The sequence below is a fragment of the Charadrius vociferus genome, unplaced genomic scaffold, assembly GCF_000708025.1.
Source record: "Charadrius vociferus isolate BGI_N301 unplaced genomic scaffold, ASM70802v2 scaffold12, whole genome shotgun sequence".
In the NCBI taxonomy this organism is placed as follows: domain Eukaryota; kingdom Metazoa; phylum Chordata; class Aves; order Charadriiformes; family Charadriidae; genus Charadrius; species Charadrius vociferus.
Window position 1 is genome coordinate 1,980,962 of NW_009647422.1, and position 19,203 is coordinate 2,000,164.

Consider the following 19,203-nt stretch of genomic DNA (forward strand, 5'->3'; position numbering starts at 1 on the left):
AACCAAGTTTAGTTGGAAAGTGCCAGTCTGTTAAATCTGCAAGCAAAGCAAGCAGGAAGCAAGCAAGCAAGAAAAAATCCCTAGTGAACAAAAACCTGGTTTTGTCTACCTGTAGCAAATTCTTGTTGTAGATAAAATAGCAGGCTTGCATTCATTACTAGTTTGGAGACTCATTATGAACTTGGTAAGTCCCTCAGAAATGCAAGTCCTGTTGTGCTTGGTTCTGTACAACTCTACATTTTATTTCTGACAGATCTTGTTTTCTAATTTAACAGGAACAACAAAGGATGAGGCAGAGGAGACAGATGATTTTCCCAAGACCAGGTGGTCAAGCAATATTAGAGATACTACCCCAAATGAGCTTGTTCCATGCAGGTTTGAAAAATAAAGACTGCAATTAAATGGGTTTAAAGTATTAACCACCTGATGCCTGACATCATAGAATAATAGAATAGTTTAGTTTGGAAGGGACCTTAAAGATCCTCAACCAGCCTGACATGGGCAGGTACACCTTCCATGAGATCAGGTTGCTCAAAGCCCCCTCCAACTGTAGTTTGCCCCCAGCAACTTTAGTTTAAAACCCTCTTCTCCAGCTTAGCAATCCTATGACATATACCTAAAGAGGTGTCCCTTTTAGATTTGATGTTAATGGAAACCTATGAAAGATTTGTCAAGTTGGACGGGGCTCTGAGCAACCTGATCTAGTTGAAGATGTCCCTGCTCATGGCAGGGGAGGTAGGACTGCATGACTTTTAAAGGTCCCTGCCAACCCAAACTATTCTTTTTTTTTTTGTATGATTCTATGATTCTGTGATTAGGTTTGCCTTAGGACCTCAGCAGGATGGAGTTAAAGAACCTTTCACAGATAACTGGCCTACTTGAGCAGGGGTGTTTGAAAGGATGACCTCCAGAGATCCCTTCTAACCTCAACCATTCCGTGATAACATGAAAGAGCTTTGCCTCTTCATTGCTTTTGTTACACAGAGTTGGTTCTGATTGTTTTGTAAATACTACACAAACAGCTGTTTCTTGCTCTGGTAAGGGCCATTGCACTTTGATCCTGAAACAAAGCAGAAACCACAGGGAAGGGAAGAAAAACACTAAGTGTTCTGATTAAGATTTGGGAAAATAACAGGTTTTATTCTGTTTTTGTTTTTTATTTCTAAGCACACGTATTTCCTTAGTGCATGAGCCATGCGATCTAGGTCTGGGACCCTCAGTCTGAAAATGCAGCATGCTGTGCAGCTTCTGCAGGGAGAAACGGAGTTCTTTCTCATGTATGTGATACAGATTTACATAGAGGTGTGTAGTACTTGGTCTACAGAATGTTAAGTCAGCTGCATTACTAGAGTCATATTCAGCCCCATCAGATCTCTCAGTATTGGTACACATCAAGGAAGGTCATTCTCCCCCTCTACTCGGCCTCTACGTGTGGGGAGGCCAAAACTGGAATACTGTGTCCAGTTCTGGGCTCCCCAGTTCAAAAGAGACAGGGAACTACTAGAGAGAGTCCAGCGTAAGGCAACTAAAACCATTGAGGGATTGGAGCAACTCCCTTATGAGGAAAGGCTGAGAGAGGTGGGACCCTTTAGCCTGGAGAAGAGAAGGCGGAGGGGAGACCTTGTTATGGCATACAAGTATCTAAAGGGTGGGTTGAAGAAGGATGGAGCCACACTCTTTTCAGTGGTTCCCAGTGACAGGATGAGGGACAATGGGCACAAGTTAGATCGTAGGAAGTTCCATTCAAATACACGGAAAAACTTCTTTACAGTTCGGGTGGCAGAGCACTGGCACAGGTTGCCCAGGAAGGTTGTGGAGTCCCCTTCTCCAGAGATTTTCAAGACCGGCCTGGATGCAGTCCTGAGTAATGTGCTCTGGGCAATCCTGCTTTAGCAGGGGAGTTGGACTAGATGATCTCTAGAGGTCCCTTCCAACTCTGAAAATTCCATGACTTTGTGATTCCGTGATTCCGTGATCATTGCAAATTTAAGCATAGAGGAAGATTTTCTTGGTTTATAGCTGACCCTCTGTAAAAACAAAAGAAATAAATCTACGCACTGCACATATAAGCAACATACCTCCACAAATCACTGAGAATGCTATCCATATCCTCAAACCAGGTTCATGTTGTCTGTGCTAGCAGACACATGCATCCTTCTGATCAGTTCTTAATCCATTGCAATCCAACTGATCCCAAACAGTTCACATAATACAGACCATCCTGAATGATGAGGATCTGAAAATACTCATGACTTCAGTTTAGCTCACTGGTCAGGAGGTGGTGGTAGAACAGGAAGCTGATCCTAATAGTGACATTTGCTCCCAGGGCAGATGGATCAGGAAGATAACGCATGAACACAGTCTTTTGTGCTGAGGTGTTCAGGACCATCAGCACTTTACTGGGAGAACAAAATTTACTGTTACACAGTGGAGTGAAAGAAATTACTTGAACCATCTGAAACAGGTCTTCAGCTGGACTACAAGTCATATTCTGTGTTGGTGCTACGATTTGCTGAGTTTCACCCAGCATGATCTCACTGTATAAGCTGTGATTTATTTTCCCAAATTCGTAGCTCCTCAGCTGCCACAACTTATTGCAAAGACCTCTAATTAGTTCGCTTCTGTTATTCAACTTTCAAGATTTCTTTTTGGCATTGCAGAAGTGTATTTTGGATGGGAGCTGAGTGGCATTTTTGATAAGCAATAAATCTGCTAACATTCAGCATCTGAGATGCGTAGGAGAGGACAAAATATATTTGTGAAATTAATTTCAAATTTGGCAAAATGTTTCAGCCAAGAAAAAAAAGAGGAGACATTTCAAAGTTGTTCAGTTTCCCATTTTCAGAAAAAATCTTCTAGATTTTTTATAGTGCTTGGTATCCACCAACCTGAGTGGTGCAGTTGACACACCTGAGGGACAGCTCGCCATCTGGAGGTGCCTGGACAAGCTCGAGAAGTGGGCCTGTGTGAACCTCAAGAGGTTCAACAAGGCTAAGCACAGGGTCCTGCCCCTGGGTTGGGGCAACCCCCGGTGTCCATACAGGTTGGGGAAGGAGGGATGGAGAGCAGCCCTACCAAGAAGGACTTGGGGGCACTGGGTGATGAAAAGCTAGCCATGTGCGCTGGCAGCCCAGCGAGCCCCCGGCATCCCGGGCTGCATCCCCAGCAGCGTGGCCAGCAGGGCGAGGGGGGGATTGTGCCCCTCTGCTGCACCCTGCTCTGGGGAGACCCCCCTGCAGTGCCGCCTCCAGCTCGGGGGCCTCAGCACAGGACAGACATGGACCTGGTGGAGCGGGGCCAGAGGAGGCCCAGGAAATGCTGTGAGGGCTGGAGCCCCTCTGCTGGGAGGACTTAAAGGGGGCTTATAAGGAAGATGGGGACAGAGTTTTTAGCAAGACCTGTTGTGATAGGACAAGGGGTAATGGTTTGAAACTAGAAGAGGGAAGATTTAGCTTAGATATTAGGAAGAAATTCTTTACCCTGAGGGTGGTGAGACACTGGCCCAGGTTCCCAGAGAAGCTGTGGTTGCCCCATCCCTGGAGGTGTTCAAGGCTACGCTGGATGCAGTTTTGAGAAACCTGCTCTAGTGGAAGGTGTCCCTCTCCATGGCAGGAGGGTTGGATCTAAATGATCTTTAAGGTCCCTTCTAATTCTAACTGTTCTAAAACAGTTCTTAAGTAACATTTTTTGAGGTGAAAATGTGCAGCACACCACTTAGCGTCACTATAAGAAGGCATAAAGGGTTTATTGGCATGTCTTCGTGCATGACTAATGCTACCAGACAGAATTCATCCAGATAATGATGAAACAGTCTGTATCACTCTGTCTTGTTGCCCTTTCATCAGCAGTATTTAGAAGAATGAGTCATAGGTTTTAAGATCCACAAGTCAGATCTTCCTTATTCTGTGGCATCAGCTTCATTGCTGTTAGTATCATATGTGTCTCTGTACATGCTGATCTCCAGCCTCACCGAGGAACATAGAGTCCCTTTATCTCCTTATAGCATTAGATACCAGTTCAGACACATATGGGTTGATGTTGCATTTCTTGCAGATTGTGATACCCACACAGGCTAATAATAGAAAGAGATTTGTTTTAAAAGAAGAGCTTGAGAATTCAAGACTTGATGCCCTGGGTCTGCAGTTTGGAAGATAACCACTTTATAGACTTTGCAAGTCTCCTATAAAAGGCTTCCATGTCCTGTTGTCCCTTACCATCTCCCGTCTCTCCAGTTGGATCTGTACTGCCACCATTTATAAATTAATGTCATAACTTAATGGATCTCTTTTCAGTTCTGGGTCCTATGCGTTGGACATGCCTTATCCTATTTTGAATTCTGTTGCAGTGGGGATTACAGAATGCAGAAGGGTTGTGGTACCTCATCACTTCTCATGCTAAAAGGAAAGGCAATGTCTTCAATTTGGCTTAGTGCTGTGACCTCCTTCTGCCTGCTAATTGATCTGTCTTGGCTGCAACACCCTCACCCCATGGCATCTACACCCACTGGGAGAATAAGTTGAGTGGTTTATTCCAGCCTGTGAAAAGCCTCTCTGAAGGGAACATGATTTCACACAACCCTTAGTCCTGGGGCTGGAGTAATGCTCAGGACATCCCAAGTCAACAGGAGGGAGTGATAAAGGCAGACTGGGATGCTGGCTTCTGGCAGATAACAATTCCTGGTAGAGTGTAGCCCTTGAGAGACACTAGAAGACCTGGCACTTGCAACTGGAAAGGAAGACTACAGTATATGGGCTGGATGTGTTACAGAAGGGCCAGTGATGGTCCTTCATCTCATTTCATCCTTCCCCTGTACATATACACATCCTCCCCTTACCTTCTTTCACAGTCTTTTTTACTAAAGAAATGATTAGTGTTGCTTGAGCCAACCAGTGAGATAATGAACTCTCCAGGTATTCTCAAGACTACTCGAGGTCTCGAGCTGCCATTGCTTGACATGGTAAAGTAAGGAAGATGTGTCTTTGTGGAAGGGGAAGGAAGGAGAAGGCTGTTGTAGGGAAGAGAATAAAGGGCAGAAAGTGAGGTTGTTAGGAAAGCACTTGTTATTAGCTTGTTCATAACAAGTGCTTGTTATAAGCACTTGAGATGTGCTGCATGCTTCAGCCACCCATGCAGCCCTGGGACATGTTTTCCTGCTGGCTGGGCTACAAGACTTTTCCCACCTCCACAGACACACAAAGCTCCAGTTCAAAGAACTCCTCAGGAGAGAAACCATTAAGGAAAGATTTAGGAAGAGAGTGGGAAGAAAAGGGGAGGAGGGGACTATATTTTTTTTCTTGAAAAGTCCAACCTATTATTCCCAATATCAGATTGCTATTTAGACCAATGAAATAGCAGAGGAGACATCCAAAACCTCAGCTATCACCAGAACCTCCAGCCCACCCACCCCTAAGATGTGTTTTGGAGGGCAACATAGAAATGCTCAGTGTTAAAAGCCTGTGCTGGAGGTTATAAGAGGAGGCACTTCACAACATCACAGGACAGGGTCATAGACTGCCACTTAACTCCGTTACCTCAGTTTCCCCATTTGTGAAGTGGAGACCATCACTCTTTGAAGTCCACTTTCCTGAAAGAGATTGGGACAGGCTTAGGGCTGGTATTGTCTGGGCCTAGGAAGGAGAAAGAGCTTTTAATATTCAGAAGTGGGCAGCACCCAGGAAGCATCCTGGTGTAACAGACAGTGTGCATTCCCAGTCTGCTCTTCCACCCAGCCTCCAAAAGAGGTTCATCTCCTGTAGTTCCACCTGGGAAGATACAGCTCAGATTTTACATGTGCCTTTAGTACAAGACATCTCAGATTCCTTCTTCAGTTAGTCCATAGGATGGCTAGTTACAGAGAAAACACAAGTTTCCAGGAAGAAGATGACTAAAAAGGGGTTTGGGATGGCTGAGATGAGAGCTGAACTGAGCTACCTGCTGTGGCAGCTGAGAGTAAGTGTCCATTATCTACTGGAATGCCAGCAGCAGATGGGTTGAGAAGAATTTTTTTGAGGCTAGACAGCTCCCTGAAAATTAGTTTCCTTTAGTCTCACCTTTCATACACCTGTAGTGACACTATAGTCACCGGTGTCATGAAAGAGGAGTATAGATCCCTTCCATTATTGAGCACTTTTAGATTTAAAAATGAGATGAGGTATCCCATAGGAATTTGATTCCCAAACATATTTGAAGCTAAATATCTTTGTTCTGATAAACAAAAGTGATACACTTAAATCCTATGATACTGGGTAATGAGTGATGAGACATCCCATAATAAAGCATTAACAGCAATGAGAAGGGCAGAGTTAAGGTTCATTGATTTTTGAAGATTTCATTTCATAGCTGCTGTATAACGGCATAGGTGTTTTAGACACATTTATTTCCCTGCTTCGCATACAGGTGGCAAAGCTGAAGAAGATGAGGAAGGGCCTCATGGTGTCATGAAGGATTAAGACAGAAAAGACCTTAGTACCAGTGATTGATTAAGCAGCTGTAAGTCCTGAAAGCTGCAGAAGAACTTAAAGCCATATTCTATCAGAATTAATTAAATAAATGAGAAATAATGAATACCTGACTGCTGAGGAACTGAGATCCCAGGTGAGACAGGTACCATGAGAGTCTTCAGTTGGGATACAAACCAAATGCACAGAACCCTGTAGACAGAGGAAATCTTTAACTTAGTTTGCTTATCTTAATTGCCAGCACTTCTCTGATACAAGGACCTGAGTCTCCCTGGGTGCTTCTGAACCCTTGTCTTAAGCCACGTTGCTTTCTTTTTTTTTTTCCCATTACCACCCCCAAACAATTTCCCCCAAAAGACAGACAATAAAATCCCCAAAAGAATGCTGAACCCTAGACATAGGGAGATCTGTGGAGGTAGGTGGAGACAAGTGGTAAGTCACAGCCTCTTGCAGTATCAATAATTCCCACTCCACACGGGCAAGCCACCTGGAGGGAGTGTGGATATTTGGTGCTCTCTAGTGACTGCTCCACAAAGGCATTTGCTGCTCCTGTATGGCTGCTAGTGACACAGGTTAAACTGTTTGATTTCATTAGTTTTATTTCGGCTGAAAACCATCAAAAGCTCTCTGCTCAATACTTATGACCAGCACAAATGCAGCTGGTCCAGCAGGTTCTTGTGATGTTAGTAAATTGACTTTTTCAATTGGTTTCCTTTTCTCCCCTCAAATATAGACTCCAGGCTGCTCTTCCATAGCACACATGTTGTTTTGGGATTCAGCCATCTTAAGGAGACCTTGCCTATTCTCTTACAAGTTAGCACAACAATCTGCCATATATAGGCAAGAAGCATAGCAATCCACTATGGTTTTATTTACCACTAAACATGTCTCTCTTGCAGCTCAAAAGCAGCCAGGAGGATTTGTGTGAGATTTTTTCAGCATGACAAGACCGCGATCAAGCAAAGTATATTTCAGCCTAAGCAGCTGCTCTGCAGGAACATGAACAAAAGTGCTCCAAAAACTGAAGGTGTTCTGCTGTAAGTATTGGTGGTGGGTCAGAGCCTAGAGAGAGCTATGGTCTTTTGGAAGTTATAATACTGGGTTGTCTACTGCAGTTGATGGAAATGTCAAGTTCAGATCAGGACTGGTAGACACTGGAGCCAAAACAAAGATGGAAGATGGTTTTAGTGAAAGAAGAGAATATGAGAGTAGAAAAAAACTCCAGTAAATGCAATAAGGGTTTCCCAGTGTCAAAGAATGGATGAGCTCACCTTGTCTGTCCTCACTTACTCTCTTCTATCCCTCCCAGCTTTTTGGTTCTGCAGTGATGTCATCCAAATTTGACACATAGGTAGAGGTCAGAAAGACATGTTTCATAAGAAGAGACCGAGAATGCAATCCCATGAGAGAGGTCAAACAGGAGCACTGGTGCTATACAGGCCCAAACATTCAGGGAGGAATCTGTGCATGGATGATCCAAGCATCTGACACAAACCCACAGGAAAGAAGGACTCACCCTTTCTGCCATTTCTGGAACAATTCCCAGAAAGACCATTGTGTCACCACAGTGAGTACACTGATGATCTGCATGACCACCTTGACTTTCCTCTGTCTTGCTGTTTCTCCACTCAGTTTATTCGAATTCTTAGTTGACATGTCAGACTGATCCTTAGGGGTGAGAAGGTGGGAAGAGTTCTCCAGGGATGAGTGATGTTCAAATTATCTTCTTCCAGTGGACTTGACCTTGACTCAAGAAACCTATTTCATCTTTGCTCACTACTTGGGAAAAGGTCTTAACCCAAGCAGCAGTCTTTCCACCTGGCTGACTGCTGTGAGACCCATAATGGAGAGCCTGATAGCCTCCAGAGCCACATCCCAGTGCTTTGGGGTGTAAGAAGGCACATCATTTTTTACAGCTCCTCTCTAAAGACAGGCGATTTTCAGTACATGTAAAGAAGCAGAACTATTCCTTCTAATAACTGTCTGCTATCCAAACATTTCTTTTCTTCCAAACTGCAGGACCTTAATTTTCCAGATCCACATATCTCAGATGTCTGTCAAATTTGGTTCAAATTGGCTTATGGATTAAAAAAGAGGCCTAAATGTAGGCTCACTACTTGATTGCATAAGCTTCATTTCCTTAGGAAAGCAGACCAGAAACCTCTCTCTTGACATGCGTTTTGTAAAATCTGGAAGGGAAAGAAAAGGAAGGAGAGACCCACCTCCTGTTTGGGTCAGCTGTTGATTCCCGTTCATATTGGCACCTGTATTTAAACAGAATGCAGTCTTTTTCTTTTTTTTTTTCCCCTCTTATTTTTTCTTAATTTTAAAAAAAAAAATATATATATTTTGGCCAGATGTTAATTGCTGTAACGTAGGGGAAGAAACAAAAATTTAGCAGTGGAGAGCTGGCCCAAGCCCTCTGCTTGGAAGATTTATGGGAGATGTAGGCTTCAAACATCTGAGCCTGGAAATATTCCTTCCTTTTTGGCCCCCTCCCTTTCCCATCACCCCCTCGCCCCCGGGTTGCATATGCTTGTGTGTGCATAAAAGAGCTTCTCACACATCTGTCTTTATTATTGATAGACATGCTGGCATCTGATAGCATTTAGATTTATTGCCGTGCGAACCATGGGCTTTTTAAAGTGCTAATATTTTACCATCTTTCATGCTGAAAGAATGCCAACTTCTAAGAGGCCCAGTAGCCTTCAGGATAAACCTCTGGCTACTCACCTCTGCAGCCTGAGACGGCAGCTCCTTGGAGACCATCCTTCTTGCCTGAGCTGCCAAGAAATGAAATCTGGGGTCTCTCAATCTTTAAGCATCAGCGGTCTTCAGAGTACACTGGAACTTTGCTGAGCTTGTGTACTTTTTACCCCCCTCCTCTTTCTCTCCCTTTTCCCCCCTGTGATCCAGCTGTTTATTTTAAATTTATAAGTTTAAAATGGGTTAGGCTCCCCCTCCACCCAGCTATTCCACCCTCCTCCTTTCCATGTCCACAATGGCAAGTTATTGTTGCTGGCTTAGAATTGAATTTTCTTCCTGTATCACTGAAAAACAACAAAAAATTCTAATGAAATTAGGAAACCACACATGACTCCAGACCAAACTTCCCACCGGTATAAATCAGCATTGTGCCATTCAAATCAATGTCAGTAAAGGCACTTGACCCTCCAACCAGGAGGCAAAAGGGGCAGTTGCAACAAAAATGTTAACTTTGCAGCTCTGGGATCTCTCTCTGATCAGCTGCTGGTTAGCTCAGAAAGTGTCATCAGCCAGGTTAGTTTCTACATTTTTTCAGCAGATAAAGATATTTATTCCCTTGCCTCTTGTTTCCACCCACCCCCAAGCAGCACTTGCTCTGCTTTGGAAAACATCAGCAAGTGAACCTATTTGCTTGTGAAAGCAAGACACCAATTACACCAGTGTCAGCCAAGCAAAGCATAAGACAAGTTTTATTTGCAAACCATCAGAGAGTACAAACTCACCTATCACGGCAAAACATGAAAGCTGCCTGATAACAGGGATGGCCAGAGCAGTCTCTTCTTTTTTTTAAGTGCATATATAAAAACACACATGCACGTATGTGTGATTATAGATATGTGTGTGTATATGAAAATACACTGATTTTCTTAGAAACTCTGTTTCCTAGTTACAAGCCTGCACATCTGTGTCTGAAACAAATAGTAGATTAGTCTCCTATTACTTGCCAAGCAAGCCTTGCCCAGAAGAATTGTGTTATACGTTTTATCTTTGGAAAACATGTCAATTTGCAGAAAAAACAAACAGTCATTTGTAATGGCTCTTGATGTTCCTGGTTTGTAAGCACAGCCTTCTGAGGCAGGGCAGCATCAGGTCTATCAGATTGCGGGTGTTCAAGAGGTTTTAGGGTGGCTTGGAACATTTCCATGTGCTCAATGCCTCATCCCAGAGGTCTCCAAACGTGGCCAGACCTCTCTGGTCTGGAGGAACTAGGACAGGAAACCTCAGAAGATCAGGTTTACTCAGCTTCTTGTGCTTCCTATGCATGACATATAAATGCTGTATGGACAAGCTCTTTTGATATTTCTTGACTTACTTGCAATATCAGGCAGAGATGCCACTACTCTGCATAGAGGTGGGGTCTCATGTTCTATTCTCTTCAGGATTTTACTGATGCCATGTGACAGAAGAGCAAATTCAGCAGTCTGCACTGGGGAAAGCCACTTTAAGTTTATATCTGTCTGTGTGTGTGGGGAAAGTGGTCATTTTAACTACTATGAGTGATGTGGTTGATCTTGCACCGCTTCATGTGTTCTACAGACCTTTAAGCATTCCTTATGTCACACCTCTTGAGATGTGACGCCATCTCTTAGTTTCTGGGAAGACAGTGGGATGCTTAACTTCCCGCTTTCTGTCCATATTTTGGTTGGTCTTGTTGGGTCAGCACAACCATGGTCATCTTCATTTCTTCTGTTCTCAGTATGATGAGTGCTGTGCTTTTATATATAGCCTTGAAGATGCACATGGAGGGTAGAGAAAGGCAGCATGACGTTGTTCAGACCCCTGTTTTGACTCTGTTCTGGATCCAGCTGGGGCAGATGCGTCTCTTCTGCCTCGTGAGTGGTTGATCTTTCCTGTTTCCTAAAGATTCGATGTACCTTCTGTGCATTCACAACAGAGCACTGGTTTCAATGAGATACTGTTGCGCAGGGGTTGAAAGTCGCAAGTCGGGGACCTGTGTTTCCAGACTAAGCACACTGAGACTCCAGCTGTCCTGCTAAAGATGGGTGTTAGTTCTCACACACCCTCTGTGACTCGTTTCATGCTTTTGGGGTTATCTTCTCGTCTCTGTCCATTCTGGTGCAACGGCTGCTCCTGCCAACACCCCAGAGGGGTCCACGCAGAGGTAAGAATGGGTAAGCGGCTTCTTCAGGCATCAGTTCAGCCAGTATTAAAAGAAGAGAAACCTACTTTATGAAACACCGGTGGCTTTTGGCAGGAGACAGGAGTCTGAGCGCTGTTTAGCCAATTTGGTTCTTCACGTAATATCTCAAAACGACACTTGGGTGCCTAATGGAGGAGTAGGGATGTCTGTCACAAACCAGCACCTCTGAAATCAAGTAGGGGTTGAGTGGGTCTATTGAGAAGATCAGCTCTGGTCTGAAGTGAGAATTTGGAGATCCTGCCCCATTGCAGTGCACTGAAGGCTTGCTGGGGGTGTGAAGACTGCAAGATGTCAGCAAACCTTCCTCAAGCGGAAAAGCAGAAAAATGTGCACCCAGACGTAACCACAAGGCCATTACGCTAGATGGGTCCCCATAACCCTCCTTCCTGGTTATCCCACTCTGGGGAATCCAGAGTAATGAAGCCCAGATCCTGCTCTGATATTTCCGAATTCTGTGGTCAACCCTGGTTTTCTCTGGATGCATATAAGGTTCAGGGTGTAGACTGCTTCAGACTTTACCTCATACTGTATTTGCTGATAAGAAAAACAATAAATACCAACCCAGCTAAATCCGAACAAAATATTTCAAATAAATGAATGGCAGGGACTGTGAATTAAGCCAGGCAATATAAACAAAACTCTTAAGCTTAGAGGAGCTGATTGAAAATCCTCTATTGGTCACAATTTTTGCTCTGTCAGCTCCTCTGGCACTGAATTCCGTCGTGGAATTACTCTATTGCTTTAGGCTCCAAAACAAGGCAAACAATTGAAGAGGAAAGGAAAGCTCAGCTGCCTTCCTGACCCACACTCACTTCTGCTCAGCAAATACAAGCAATTTTGAGTCTGCAGCTTCAGCTGTGTGAGAAAGAGAGTGTCCCTGAATTAGCTCATTGCTCTTTCTGGGTCATATCCAAAGCACACGGAAATCTAAAGGTCTTTTCCTACTGACTTCAGTGGCCTTTGGAACACACCTAATGTGTCCCCTTACTAAAAGTCATTGCACTTTAAGGGTCATTGGGCTGCTATCAAGTTTCAACAAATGTTTCAGTCTTTGTGTTTGGAAACATGGTTTGGTGATGAAGGAGCCTGTTTCTGGAATCAGGGTTCATTAGGTCCCTGGCAATCTTTCTTTCATAGCAATTCTTCTGAGCTACCTAAGATGAGGAGCTTTTGTGGAGTCAAGCACCTAATTTATGGCTATCATTAATAAGAAAAAAATAAAAAATAAAAAAAAAAACAAAAATCAAGATGAGGTCTCCAGATCTCATGACACTGTGAAACTGAGCTGGAGATCTCATAAGGACAAGATCTCTGATAGCGTTCCCTGGACCTCATACTTATGCTCAGGCTGGAAATTCCCTGTCTTGGCACTTCTGCTTCCTATCTTGCCCAGATAGAAAAAAAGTATTGATTTGTTATGATTATAGTAAAATAAAAAAGAAATAAAAAAAATAAAGAGCAGCACAATTTTGGTTCCTTCATCTACAGATGAGATGACCAGCTGTATGGATTTTTTTACAATATGAATAGAATGCAGACCCCCAGCAGCAATCTTCAAGAAAAAGCAGAATTTAGATTAGAGAGGAACTGTAAGGTAGGAACACATAATGGGTTTCCTACTTGGCCACCCAGGAAAAGCAGACAGACAGTTTGAAGAAATCATTCCTCGTATGAGGTTAGTTACAAAAAACAGTGAGTATTTTAGCCACTTTAATTCAATGGCCTAAATTTTCTTGGAGAGATCGTTGAATTTTGTTTCTTTATTCTGGTGATTCAGTCCAGACAGGGTTGAGAGGTTTATAAAATGATAGAATCATACAATCGTTTGTGCTGGAAAGGACCTTAAAGATCATCTAGGTCCAACCTTCCCGCCATGGGCAGGGACACCTTCCACTAAAGCAGGTTGCTCAAAGCCCCATCCAACCTGACCTTGAACACCTCCAGGGATGGGGCATCCACAACTTCTCTGAGCAACCTGGGCCAGTGTCTCATCACACTCATAGTCAAGATTTTTTTCCTAATATCTAATCTAAATCTCCCCTCTTTCAGTTTAAAACTGTTACCCCTCATCTTATCGTTGCACTCCCTGATACAGAGTCCTTCCCCATCTTACCTGTAGGCACCTGTTAGGTACTGGAAGGGACTATAAGTTCTCCCCAGAGTCTTCTTTTCCCCAGGCTGAACAATGACAACTCTCTCAGCCTGTCTTCATAGGAGAGGTGTCTCCAGCCCTCTGATCTTCTTCGTGCTCTCCTCTGGACTTGCTCCAACAGGTCCATGTCCTTCTTGTGCTGACACTCCAGAGCTGGACACAATACTTCAGGTGGGGTGTCACCAGAGCAGAGTAGAGGGGCAGAATCCCCTCCCTTGCCCTGATGGCCATACTTCTTGTGATGCAGCCCAGGATGCGGTTGGCTTTCTGGGCTGTGAGCACACATTACTGGGCCATGTTGAGCTTCTCATCAACCAACACCTCGAAGTCCTTCTCCTCAGGGCTGCTCACCATCCATCCTCCGCCCAGCCTGGATTCATGCTTGGGATTGCAAGCTTATGGTCATGGGGAAGAAGAATTTATTATCAGCTGAATTTGAACTTAGCTGCAAGCAAGCAGGTTGATGATAGTAAAATGACATTGTTGTTTTGGGCAGAAATGCAGTTCTATGCCTCTGCTCTTCCAACAGTATGTCAGTGGCACTACATAATTTGATAACTCCATCCAGGCCAAAAAAAAAAAATTGTTAGGGTCACTTGCTGCCAACAGTTATGAAGAAACAGCTTTGTTGACAGCTCTTGTAAGTTTGTCCCAACTTCTGGGACTGTGGATGGCACATAAATGGGATAAAAGCACACATCTTACAAGGCCCAGACTCACCAAACGATGTTGGGGGCTGAACTGTGATGGATTCGATGGTAAGAATAGGTGGGATGAAGATCACCTATCTTTAGTTGTATGAAAAGAAGATCATAAAGTACAACCTAGTCATCATAGACTGCATTTACAACCAGGGAGGAAAAATATACCTGAAAAAGAAAACTAATCTGAGCTTTTTTAGATGCCTACTCACAATGAAACAAATTATCATATTGAGTTTTGAAGTGATTAGAGAGGACAGCCTAGGGTGTTGCCCAGGATTTAAAATCTAATTTTAAAATTAGGTGTGAGGTATTCTTCCCCAAAACATCTAAATGTCTTTTTTTGTAACAAGCATCCAGTCTTCATAATTCACACATAAGCCACTATCTCACTATCATCTGGGATCTCCTTTCCCCAATGAATTATTGACAGTCATTAATTATTATTTTGTTCTAGGCTCTGAATTAACACGTGGAGAAAAAAACAATCCTATCTCAAAGTGCTTCTGAGGGCTGCAGTGTGTATGTAGCCTGATGACCAGTACATTTGTCCCAGTTGGAGACAGAGTGGTAGAAGGGATGGGCTCTTTTCTTCTTCCAAGACAGCACCTCTTTTGCCTCTTCAGTAAGGAAACACTGGCTCCGATCCTAGTGACGTCAGTGAATTATCACCCGTCAGGAAACAGGTATCTCCACTCCAGTCAAAGTTCCTTCAGAAAAGATTAGGCTCAGCAGTATGAGGTTGAGGAATGGGGAGCAGGACAGTGACCTGTCCAACCATCTGAAGAAGGTTCCATCCATCCACAGATGCTCGACAAGAGGAACTGTGAACCTCTCTAAATCGTAAGTTTGCTCTGAGTCTGGAATCCTGACCATGCTCATAAACACAGACCTGCCACTTAATAACACGTAACTACCATGCTGACTTGAATGGCATGTTTACGAGAGCAAACCCAGCAGAATTTATTATCAGCTGAATTTGAACTTAGCTGCAAGCAAGCAGGTTGATGATAGTAAAATGACATTGTTGTTTTGGGCAGAAATGCAGTTCTATGCCTCTGCTCTTCCAACAGTATGTCAGTGGCACTACATAATTTGATAACTCCATCCAGGCCAAAAAAAAAAAATTGTTAGGGTCACTTGCTGCCAACAGTTATGAAGAAACAGCTTTGTTGACAGCTCTTGTAAGTTTGTCCCAACTTCTGGGACTGTGGATGGCACATAAATGGGATAAAAGCACACATCTTACAAGGCCCAGACTCACCAAACGATGTTGGGGGCTGAACTGTGATGGATTCGATGGTAAGAATAGGTGGGATGAAGATCACCTATCTTTAGTTGTATGAAAAGAAGATCATAAAGTACAACCTAGTCATCATAGACTGCATTTACAACCAGGGAGGAAAAATACACCTGAAAAAGAAAACCAATCTGAGCTTTTTTAGATGCCTACTCACAATGAAACAAATTATCATATTGAGTTTTGAAGTGATTAGAGAGGACAGCCTAGGGTGTTGCCCAGGATTTAAAATCTAATTTTAAAATTAGGTGTGAGGTATTCTTCCCCAAAACATCTAAATGTCTTTTTTTGTAACAAGCATCCAGTCTTCATAATTCACACATAAGCCACTATCTCACTATCATCTGGGATCTCCTTTCCCCAATGAATTATTGACAGTCATTAATTATTATTTTGTTCTAGGCTCTGAATTAACACGTGGAGAAAAAAACAATCCTATCTCAAAGTGCTTCTGAGGGCTGCAGTGTGTATGTAGCCTGATGACCAGTACATTTGTCCCAGTTGGAGACAGAGTGGTAGAAGGGATGGGCTCTTTTCTTCTTCCAAGACAGCACCTCTTTTGCCTCTTCAGTAAGGAAACACTGGCTCCGATCCTAGTGACGTCAGTGAATTATCACCCGTCAGGAAACAGGTATCTCCACTCCAGTCAAAGTTCCTTCAGAAAAGATTAGGCTCAGCAGTATGAGGCTGAGGAGGGGGGAGCAGGACAGTGACCTGTCCAACCATCTGAAGAAGGCTCCATCCACAGATGCTCGACAAGAGGAACTGTGAACCTCTCTAAATCGTAAGTTTGCTCTGAGTCTGGAATCCTGACCATGCTCATAAACACAGACCTGCCACTTAATAACACGTAACTACCATGCTGACTTGAATGGCATGTTTACGAGAGCAAACCCAGCAAGTACAGGAAACAATAAAACCCTTTGCCAGCATTGTATTCTGGCTCTGACTCCGTAAATGACCACAGTACCTGACAACATCAGCCTTGGCTACATTTTAATGACCCAGCACGTATTGTTCTGCATGCTGCGGATCTCTCTCTCAGCTAAAAAATAAAAATAAAAAAAAAATAATCGTGTACCTATATTTTCTTTTTTTTTTCCCCTCCCCCTTACTGCTTCATTCTCCGTCCCTTCTTGTACAGGCAAATTCCCACAATTGCAGAGCCAAGTCCACCAGCTGTTGTGGCTAACACTGCTGAGAGCCCTGCGGTTAAGGGGATGGACTAGGAGTGAGTGGACTTGTTCAAATTCCAGTTATGCCACAGGTTTCCTGGGCAACCTTGATTAAGGCCTGTCTATATGAGCGTAAGATTATCTCCAGTCTTCTCCAAAAGGCTGAGAAGATGCAGTCCTGAATGAACTTGAGGCAAGTTAGGAAGACAGATGAAACTGTGTCCATTTGAATATCATTTCAATGTGGGCTTTTTGGTGTTTTTTTTTTTTTTACTGTGCTGCTCCTGACCAGTTTTCAGGAGCATGGTGCTTCTTTCTTACAAGTTAAGCTTTTTGTCCACTGTTTCCCTTCCCAAATCATACAAAATTTGAAGCTTTAAACATGCTGTTAAGTTTGTAACCCAGGCAAGAAGAGAGGAGAATGCAATTTTAGAAAGGAAACTTCCTATATGAATGAGGAGATACTTTCTTAATCCATCCGCCCTGGCAGGATCTCAAAGGCTCTCTGACAGTGTTTGATATCTTACTAAAGTCAGGGGCTCTTCCATCATGCTGATTGCTGTACAAAACAGAGTAAATTAAAACCTCTACTGCAGCACACTTCAGAAAGGAAAACAATCATGGGATCTTCTCATCCTGTCACTTCTGGTGAAACAGAAATATTTTTATTTAGGGCAAAAGTGAGCCTGAACTTCAGCTATCCTAAATTGTCCGGACTCTAGTTACAACCAATGCAACATTACTCACTTACACCAGATGAGGAGCTGACCCAGATGTCTAGAAGGAACCACAGGAAGCCAAAAGAGCCACTCAGCTCCCCAAGTGAAACATGTAGTTAAGTGGTTACTTATTAAATTTGACTACAACCTATTCAGTTGATGTGAAATTTATTTCACGCTACTTCTGCTTGTAAACCCTTACGTGGGACCTGAACAGTGCAGCTACAATACATGGGTGGGATTTGCTTTGAAGGTTAAGATGCCAAGACTTATATATATACACATGAGTGTTTCCATGTGAGCAGGCATCTAAGCTCCCATGATAATTAGTAGCATTGATGAAGTCTGGTTAGGGGAGTTGAAAAGCGATCCAGCTGAGCACATGAAGGTGCCTGCAGCAGGGTAAGATGAACCCCTGTCTGTAGTTTGGTAGGAGCGAGAGACATCTTACTCAACATTTAGTATAATCTGAGGCACAACGGGGAATCTGACATCCACAGGAGAATGGCAAATAGACACAGGATGGAGAGGAGACCTATCTGCAGTGGCATGAGACAGAATGCCCTCAGCCACCTCAAATGGCAACAATCACCTTAGTCTGAGAAACTCAATCACAAACTTAAATTTCTGACAGATGAAGCAAGTCTGATCCAGACTATCCTAAATTTCATTAGAAAGACACGCACGAAGCAAAAAATATAAAGTGTTAACTCCTTTCTTTACAAGCAAGTTTTTAGATGCTTTATTCTGGCTCAAAAAAGAAATTTGTACGTAGTGTGAATTTCAGAGAAGATGCCAACTAAGTGCTTCACATGGCAGAGTTTATTTTGTTTATGCTGTTAGTTTTGCAAGGAAAAAAAAAAGTATAAATACATGCACTGACCGAAAATAATGGGAAATTGTATGAAAACAGACCACAGATTCTCAGGAGACATCTTACAATTATATGGGACATGACAGAATTTAAAAAACAACACACAGAACATGTAGAATAAACAAGAAAAAAATATCCCTCAGGTCTTACAGATTCTGAGGGGCCATAAATAAAAGATAATGATATTTAGGTAAGAGGGGGAGGTAACACATAGGCTCTCACTACTATTAATTTTCAGGCTCGATATTTTGTGACTGGCATAACGTTGTATTTGGATGCCTTTACTTGTAAAGAAGAAAATTCAAAGGACAGCAAACCCACTATATACTGTATAGTTGTCATTGGTGTGAAATTGAACTTCAGTGATCTTTAAAGAGCAACATTTAACCCTGTTTCTGAGGTGCTAAAAAAAAAAAAAAAAGCATGGATTTACTAGGGAATAAATTGGCTTTTGAGAAGTAGAAGGTCCTCTTGTTTCTAACATTATAGCAGGAAAAAGCTCCATTTTGAAACCACAGCAAGGAGATCCGTACCTGTGAACTCTGGCTTTCCTTTAGCGACAGTGGGGAGAGTCTGGGTTATTAAAGTTAATTCTTGTCTAGGTAGGAGCAAATAGTTGCCACCTATGCACTTCCCTGCCAACAAATATTCTGGGGGTATTATATTTTCCTTCCCCTATCAGCAAAATATCTGGATCCCGTTTTTGTCTTGTCCTTGAAACATCAGAGTCTAGTTGGAGGTTAGTAACAAGTGGTGTCCCTCAGGGGTCAGTACTGGGCCCAGTCCTGTTCAACATATTCATTGATGATCTGGATGAAGGGATAGAGTGTACCATCAGCAAGTTTGCTGATGACACAAAACTGGGAGGAGTGGCTGACATGCCAGAAGGCTGTGCTG